This window comes from Corylus avellana, chromosome ca9 (genome assembly GCF_901000735.1).
Source record: "Corylus avellana chromosome ca9, CavTom2PMs-1.0".
Taxonomy (NCBI): Eukaryota; Viridiplantae; Streptophyta; class Magnoliopsida; order Fagales; family Betulaceae; genus Corylus; species Corylus avellana.
The window spans coordinates 8707889-8717206 of record NC_081549.1 but is presented as its reverse complement, the minus strand read 5'-3'; positions in this window follow the sequence as shown (position 1 = coordinate 8717206).

The window sequence follows — 9318 nt, the reverse complement described above, 5'->3', positions numbered from 1 at the left end:
ACCTCCACGTAGGTTAATTCTGAGGCTAAACCCTTCAGTAAAATATAGCCTAGGTGCTAACTCGAGTTTAATCTCGGTACAATATATTTATGGCGCTTTTTCGAGGATGAAGTCCATGAAATACAGCCGTAAAGGAGCTTTCCAGAACTAACCCATTAAGAACATAAAGCCTCTGAAGAAGGATTGTTCTGCGGTTAAAAGACCTCGGATAAATATAGCTGAACAAAGCGTTTTCCCGAGGTAAACATTCAAGAAATATAGTTGAACCAAGCACTTTCTGAACTAAAGACCTCGGATAAATATAGCTGAACAAAGCGTTTTCCCAAGACAAATGTTCAACAAATATAGTCATAAATGCACTTTCTGAACATAGCCCATTTTAAGAATGAAAAGCCTCTAAAGTAGGATCATTCTGAGGCTAATATATCCTCGGAGAAATATAACCATAAAGGTGCTTTCTTGAGATTGAGCATTCAGCCAAATAACCACAAAGAATAAACTTTTAAGTTTAATTTTTAAGGTTATGAAAAGAAAAGGAAACAAGCAAAATCATCAGGTTGAGCAAAACACCTTTCTTATCGTACATATTTCAAAGATTTTTGCAAATCTTTAGCCTCAGCAGGGTCAGACTCAAAAACTTAATGGTTTCCCGAGTTCACATTCTTACCCAACACTTAAGATTCCCGATGCCAAATAAGTTTTGCTAACATCTTAGTCACGGAAATCCGGGGGAATGCAATCATACCAGGGGAACTCTTAAAATCAAATTTTATACGTTTTGCTGACAAAGCAGAATTTAAAATTTTTGCAATCAAAATCTTTCGCCTCAGAAAGGTTAACTTTGGAAGCTTTAAGGCTTCTCGAGTTTATAATCAAGGCTAAAAATCATTTTAGAAATTCAAAATTTAAGGTTGTTTCCAATATTGCGAAGAAAAGGAAAGGGAAAAAGAGCAAAACAATAAGTTAAGTGAAGAATCTCTTTCATTAGATGCAAGTAAAGGAAATAAACAAATATTTTAAACAAAAGATCTTCATTAAAAACATCTACAGAGAATTACATTTACAAAGCTTAAGTCTTAGGACTCTCGGCATCATCTGACACATAGTCCCATACTTCCTCTGATACACTCACTCACTTTAAAAAGTGATCATTCGAGTGTTCCTCAGTCTCCAGGTGTTCCAAATGTTCCCTAATCTCAGGCCCAGCAAAAGGATTATAGCCGAAGAATGTGATCCCCTTACAGTTTGGCATTTCCTTCTGGCCGATGCTAGCAATCTCTTAAATGGCCTCTTCATCAGGAAGAATATCTTCAACATTGATAGTATCGAGGTTGATGAGATTAGAAGGATTTTTGGGCTAGTCTTGGAAAGTCTCAAAGCCTGCAATATAACCTCCGCCCAGCCTGAGTCAAGGGCCTAAGAAGCAAAGGATAGTTGCTTGTAGAAGCTTCGAGCTTTCTCCTTATATCTGCGCACTTGCTCTTTCGCTCGGTAGAACCTCCCTTTGAAGTTTGAAGCTCTCTCCTCAGCAACCTTCTACTTTCCTTCAGCAATCTTCACTGTCTCATCGGCAAATTCAGCTTTTGCACATTGAACTGCGGTTTCCTATTACGTTTCCTGAAGATCCTTGAAAACAGAGTTAATTCGAGCTTTAGAAGCTCTGCATTGGATTTCAACCTTGGCATGCTTCTCCTTGATTTGATTAGCTTCATCTTCAAGAGTTGAATGGTCTATTAGAAGCCTCTCGGATTTTGCTTGAGTAGCAGCAAGCTCAGTTTCTAACTCTCGGATTCAAGATTGTGCCTCAATGTTGTCAGTAGAAGCTCGAGTAGAGTGAGCTTTTAGCAAGACTACTCGTTCTCCAAAAAGTAGAAGCTCGTTGTCTTGCTGAGCTGACAAATCTCGCAACTGAGTGACTTCAGGCTCAGAATCTTCAAGTCTCTTCTTTAAAACTTTAGTGTTTGGAGCAGAGTTTTCAGTAGACTTTCTAAAGCTAAGGAAGCACTCAAGGCTTTTCATGGATCCCTGCAAAGAGATAATATGCTAAGTCTAAAGATTAAAGAAGAAGAAATTGAAAGACTGATAGAAACACTTACATAGAGCTGATGGTATAACGTATGTTCCATCACTTCTTTCGGAGGATATATGCTACTACTTGCCGTGCGATATGATGGGATCAAACCGGCTAAGGTACTAAAAGGGTTGCCTAGTCAATTGTCGCCCAGTCAAGAAAGGGGTTCCCCAAATGTCTAGCAGATCGACTCCGATGTATGATTCCCTGAAGAACCAGCTGCTTGTGAAGTCCTGGCAATGTTATTTTAGGGCAAACCGGGTCATTCCAAGGTAACTAGGTAGGCTCTTCAATATTCATCGGTTCCTCACCAACCTGACGATAAGTCAGCTCATTTTCTTCAGCCTTGTCAACTGTAGAAGTAGGCTCGACAATCATAAGCTCTGTGATCACAGGCTCTGTAACAACGGCCTCGGCAACTGTAGCAGAAGGCTCAGTGGCCATAGGTTCATTGATCACAGGCTCAGGGTTAAGCCCGCCGTAGCTAGTCTTAGGAATCACAATGGGATCTCTTGACTCGGTCTACTCTGGAACCATCATAGCAATGGGCTCTATTAGAGGCGCCTTAGAAACAAGATCCCTGAGAATATGCTCCATATCCGGGGAGCTCTCTGCCTCAGATTCGGAGGTAGTCAAGTGCACAACCTCCATAAGAGTAGATGATAGTGGCACAGCTGAGAGGGGCTCAATTGCTAGAGGTTGCCCATCCAGCAAAGTTATTGTTGACAGCTTGGCAGGTCTACCCTTGAGAAGAGCCTCCTGAATTGTTAGATTTTTCCCCAAGAGCTTTCTGGCACCACCCAAGACATTGCTGAAAGTTTTGACGATTGGGGCAAGCATGACAGGAGCAGGTATCTCCGCTCTCGAGCCATCTAAAGGCATCTCCGCTGCCGATCCACTTTCAAGCACCTCTACTTCTGAGCCACCTTCAAGCCTTTCTGCCTCCAAGTTAACCTCAGGACTTGCTATTCTCAAACGAGCCTCGGTCATCTCCGTTTTCTTCCTCTTCAAAGGAGGAACCTCAGGTCTTCAAGCTCATTAGTGAGCCTCAAAGAAGCTTTAGCAAGGGCTTGAAGTCTGGGTAATATAGGGATTCTCGGAAGAGCATCACCATTCTTGCCCCGGTCGGCAACATTCTTCCTTGGAGACTCAACGATCGGTTTCTTTGAAGGTTCAAGAGCTCGTTTCTTGGAAGCATTAGTAGCAGTCTTCTTCGTAGCTTCAGGAGAAGGCCTTTCTTCGAAGAAGTTGCAACCGTTTTCTTTAAAGCCTGAGGTGGGGGCTGCTATTTTTTCTTTTTCCTTTGATGACCCACCTCATCCGATTCTTCAGTTGGGGGGTGGGGTACCCCAAGTATTCCTCTAGCCGAGTCTGGGTGACCAGAGCGTCATAATCCACTTCATCAGGGTTCTCTTGAGCATATGTCAACATCTGATTCACCTGAGATTCCACCTTCTCGGATAACTTTGCTTCTTTTTGTCTTGAAAAGAATAGTTGTCAGATTAAAAGAAGAAGAAAAGAGAAAAAAATAAATAAATAAAAAAATTCAGCAATAGTAGTTACCTGATACCGAGGGCCATCTCTCCCAAGGGATGCTCAGGTCCCTGATAACTTCTAAAGATCCGAACTCCCAGTTGCCTTAAGCGAAGAAGAACTTGTCCTTCCACCCTTTGTTGCTGGAGTAGGTCCTTGCCAGCGTTATGAGTTTTGACCTTTGCCGACCCTGGAAGTTGAAGAGATATTCAGTATTTGAATGCTTCACAAGCTTATACACCTTCAGAAACTCATGAACCGAAAGAGGATGCTCTTTTCCAAGAACTTTCGGCCACAACACTGAGCAGCCAAAGAAGACCCTCCAAGCATTTGGCATGATTTGGTGAGGGGCCAACCGAAGGTAACTTAGCAATTCCCGAGCTATTCTCCGGAAGGGCAGCTTAAGGCCTACTTCGAACATATCTACGTATACATAGAATTCATTATTTTCTATGTCCACCACAGTGCCGGTCCCTTTGTCATCAAAGCTTAATTGCACCATGGGAGGAATGAAGCACTCTTTGCAAATTCTAGCCTCATCAGCAACTGTCAATTCTAACTCCCACAGAGCTAGGTACGTATGGCCTAGTCCATAGAGGCCTTCGCCGCCTTTACAACCCATAAGGTATGGTAGTTCAAGAACTAACAGCCAAGGAATGAGTGGATATCCTTGTTGAATCATACGGTGAGTGACACTCAAACGAAGCTGGTCTACTACCAGTTTGATTAAAGGAAGCAAGAAATTTAGGTACTTGAGCCCTGGGCTGTTTGAGTCAACGAAAGGTTCTACAGAAGGGACAGACTTGTTTGAAACTCTGAAATATATTACCCTCAAAAAATAATATTGAGAGAAAAAGGTCTTAATGAAGGCAAGCCAGAGCTTAAGGATTTCGAAAATGGGGGTTTTTAGCAAGGAGAGGGAGAGACAGGTAAAAATGAAGAAATGATGAAGAAGACAACCTTTTACAAGGGTTAGGAAGACGAAGAATTAGCGGTGCAGCATTTAATATCCTAGAGACTAGGGTTCCTTGAGAAAATGCACCTTGATCTGCTCCACTGTGCAGAAGTTGACACAAGGCTACTGTGTTTTCTAACCACGCAAAGTGTGACACGTGCCACTAATCCAAGAGGTGAGGGTCGCTTGAAGCGCCAGCTATTCCCTCCTGAATTTGAAATTCCAAAAATCAGTTCAACAAAAAAATTTCCAAAGAAAGGTCAGGACTCCAAAAGTCGACCCATTCTCGGGAACATGAAATTTTCATAGTCACTCGGACATGGAAATTGGGGGGTAACTATTAGGTCATGGATCGGCCACATGATGCCCAACAGACCTCTAGACCTGGTCTGAGGCATAAGCCCATTAAGGACCAGGTCCATACCGAGACTTAGAACCGACTAATAGATCGGTCCACCGAGGGTTCATTAGTCTTTTAGATGATAACCCACTATCTGAACGATCATGTTCCTGAGCCACACTCGTAAATGAACGTCATCAACACACGTATCCTCTACACAAGAGCCACTCCACTCAGATGCCATACGTGGATCCTTAGGAAATGTGGGACCTACTATGCCAACAAGGCAACTGCTAACAAAAGTCTATAAAAGGGGAACTCAACTCATTTTTCAGGAATCTCAATCAGAGTAATCTCAACTTTCTCTTATTTGAGTTCTTATTGTTTGTACACTCTCTTAAACATGTTGCTGACTTAGGCATCGGAGTTACCCCTGTCGGCACACCACCGGCAGCTCTGACCTTGCCACTTGCTATTTTGCAGCCTAGCGAATCCTCGGACATCACAACACTCTTCAGGAATCGTGCCACATCACCTATCGGAAAACTATCATCAACAACCAACAGGCACTATATCATATATGATACATGATTAACTTTCTACATGTACACACAAACTTTAAAAGAAGATTTTTCTAAATCCTCACAAATCTTTTTTTCAAAATTTTCCTGGTAGCGGTATGACGTTTTAGACTTGCGAGAAGAGGAATGCGCACTGCAACCTATCCATATGCAGACAGCCGGTAAGTATATATGTAATTCTAATTTTGGGCACTAAAAGTTACTAAAATTACTAATTATATATAAATTTGAATTATGTTTTAGGCTACTGTTGGGCCGTTATCGCGGCTGAGGTATTGATAGTCACAATGAATTTGAAGAATATATAATTATCTTTGCTCACTATATCTATTTAAAATCTTAAGCCAGGGGCAGAGTACATAAGTGTTACTTTTTTCTCACTAAAAATATGGCTTTTTCTTTTAGGAAAATAAGAGTTTTTTATTGTTATTTATGTGTAGTATTTTCAAGGTTGGTTGAACTTTTTAGAAACTAATCCAAGTGCAAAAGATGGGAAACAAATCTTCACAAAAGATTAAAAAATATATATATAGTGGGCTCGGCATAGGAGCAAGGAAAATATTTAGAGAAATTGCAACTAATTTGTGTAATTTCCACAAAGCTCAGTTGTTTTGCGGTGATGTAATGGGATGGATTTACATAAGTGTACCAGCATTGAACGTTACGTTTCCATATGCCCCATTGAAGGCTAATGTGCTATATCCATCCGAAGAAACGGAATCCGACGAGATTTCCCTTTTCGAAGGGATTAAAAGTGACATTATTGACTTTCGCTGGATGGTAGGCATGCTAGTTAAAAACCACATTCAACTTGAGAATCTTTGCACTATCCTAAAGTTTTTTTTTTTTTTCTCTCTCTAAAATATTTATTGAAGGCATAAAAAAATGGTCGTGAATTGCTTGAAATGGGTTGTTACCAATGTTTTCATCCCTCTTTCTATAACGGAAATGATCATTTAGGTTTTATTACTTTGGCAACGGAGTATAGGGACGAAAGCACATGGAAGTTCGAGGAGAACCTAGATAATATGGACTCAAGTCTTGGAAGGACACTGTCATCGACAAGTTTCTTTGGAAAGCTCTAGCCAAGTTTTATGAGGAAATTGATATTAATAGTTCTCCACTTAAGGTGGGAGTCACTGTTTACACATAAGTGCTGGGATAATTCTTCAATGATCGTTTTTTCTGAAGAAATTCGTGGGCCTAACTCATCTCATAAAACCGATTCGAGAAGAGAAGGTTGTTCATTCCTTATAAATATGCCCAAGATCTTTTCCACAGGCAATGTGGGATTATTCCTCAACATTTTCCACCTATGTGTTCTTATATAGCTAACTATAGTTATAATACAACTACTATTAGAGTTTTAATACAACTACTACTCTACTACTAAAATATTAGGATAGAATACTACTTCTACTAGTGTTGAAATATAGAGATTAGGTTACTAATTACAATATAATACAATTTCTCCTAGTGCTGGAATATAGAGATAGGTTACTAAATAGTCTTGACTACACTTGAAAACAACATAAGATGAATTTAGTTCACAGCTTCCTTCACGCCCAGCCCACGCCACAACGACCTACGGCGTACAACCCACGGCACCCAGCTAGATTCAAAAATCCCACACTGGTGGGCCCACGACGCCCAGCCTACGCCACCCATCCCCCGACCCAGCCGACTTCAAAAATCCCACGCTGTTGCCCATGCCCAGCCCACCAGCACCCCATACCCATACCCATTTTAGCAACAGTTCAGACCGAAATTGATTTGTATTGGCCAAAATTTCAGCAACAGTTCTAGTCGGATCACATCTTCATAAAGAGTCATTTCAACTATATCAAGCTCCTAATCTAAAAGTTGGAGAAATTTGTGGCTTTTAGATGAAAGCACCACAAACTAAAACATAAGTAACAAAGGAAAATGATATATAGCCACTATGTAATAAAGTGATCATTCAAGTGCATATATAAGTCGAAGCCAGCCTTTTTCCAACATAACTGAAATGCTTGACTAAAATTTTAGACCAAAGTCGACTGGGTAGGGGGCACCGTGGTTTGTGCGGTGTGGGCTGGGCAGTGACAGCGTGTTGTAGCGTGAAGTTTTAGGTCGTTTGGTCTTTTTTTTTTTGACTTGATGTTGAGATTGGTATTATTAGGTGTAGTCAAGACTATTTTGTATCTTGTGATATGCTGATTTGTCATTCATTGAGTGGTGGGCACAAAAGGTGGCTTTTGTACCACAGCCACATTGAAGATATTCTCTAGGTTACTAATATACTACTTCCTGAAAGATAAAGATAGTTACTATGAGGACTCTTGTTGTGATGAGTCTCATTGGACTCAGTGAAGGAAAAACCCGTCGCTACGAAACTCTTGGCATACGAAAGTTTTGCATTGTTGGGCGGGCTAGTAAAAACTAGTGCATGCATGTAATGAAATTACAATTATTATTGTTGTGCTATTTTCTTATTAATTTTTTTTTTCAGTTGTTGTCATGTGATAGGAAACATGAGAACGGCCGACTCCAAAAGAATTAGAACAAGTGGACAATGGTAAAATTAAACTTGAAAGGATTAATCATATGGTTGTCATTGTTGGTTTCAGAACGGTTCAAAAGGGGGACGGCAAAGAGAGAAATTTTTGGGCCATCAAGAATTCATGGGGAACCGAGTGGAGATAAGAGATTTGTAGAGTTGCTCCATGTTGTGCCAAATACTACCAAAATTAATAAATAATAATTGGTATATTTTACTCGCAAGTGTACAAGATCAAACGATAGTATAGTGGAGCAAGCACGAGATCGATCCCACGAGGATTGTTGATTTCGCTTAGAATTAATTAAAATATCAACTTTGCCACGAAATTGATATTATGAAAATAAATAAAGATAAAGACAAATGTAGGGCTTTGATATCCACCACTAATCATGTTTAAATAATATAACAATATGCCAATGATCAAATCATATTATGAATACTTAATGTTTGCCAACCTAAGGGTATGGGTGTCTGCTCCTTAAGCTATTGATCTCCCTAAGCAACGAATTAGGCATGAGTGTTTACTCTAATTCTTTTATTTCTTAAAAGATTTAGCATGGGTATCTACTAAGTTGTTTTTTAAGAAAGCATAAATCTGTGAAAATCAATAAACACATGAGGCCTAGGGTATGGGTGTCTACTCCCAGTTCCCTATGTTGATTAACCCAAGAACTTGGGGTGAGATTATTTTGTTACTCTATTAAACCCAGGACTCGATCATCCAAATTAATTTAATTAACGAATACATACTACATGCATATAATGGCCAATCGCACACATACGAAGAATTTAATAAAACAGGAATTAATCAAGTTAAGTATTACAATATGATTATCACAAAGACCCCAATATTGAAATATTAAATAAATATAATTAGGGCTTCAATCTAGCCCTATTAGAGTATTAGTTACACATAATTAAAATAAAGGGAAAAAAAAAAAAAACCGAAAACCACTCTTTGAAGTAGCCTCCAAATTCTTCTCTCCAAAGTTGTATTTCCACATGGTCCATTGTATTGTGAGACTTAGAGGTCTATTTATAGGCTTAAGAATACTCTAGAAAACCTAAAAACCCTAGTAAAATCGTAGGGTTTAGTCCTAATGCAACTAGGAATAAAAAAATCCTAATACGGAAAGCACCCCCTTTGGCCTTGTGGGTGGTTCGGCCCCCCCCCCCTCAGCGGGGTCTGGGGGTGGCCGAACCACCCCTTTGGTGGATTCCCACCCTTAGACCGGCAGGCCTGGAACCACCCCAAGCCAGCCCCCAAGCCAATGGGTTCGGCCACTACCTCTTTTT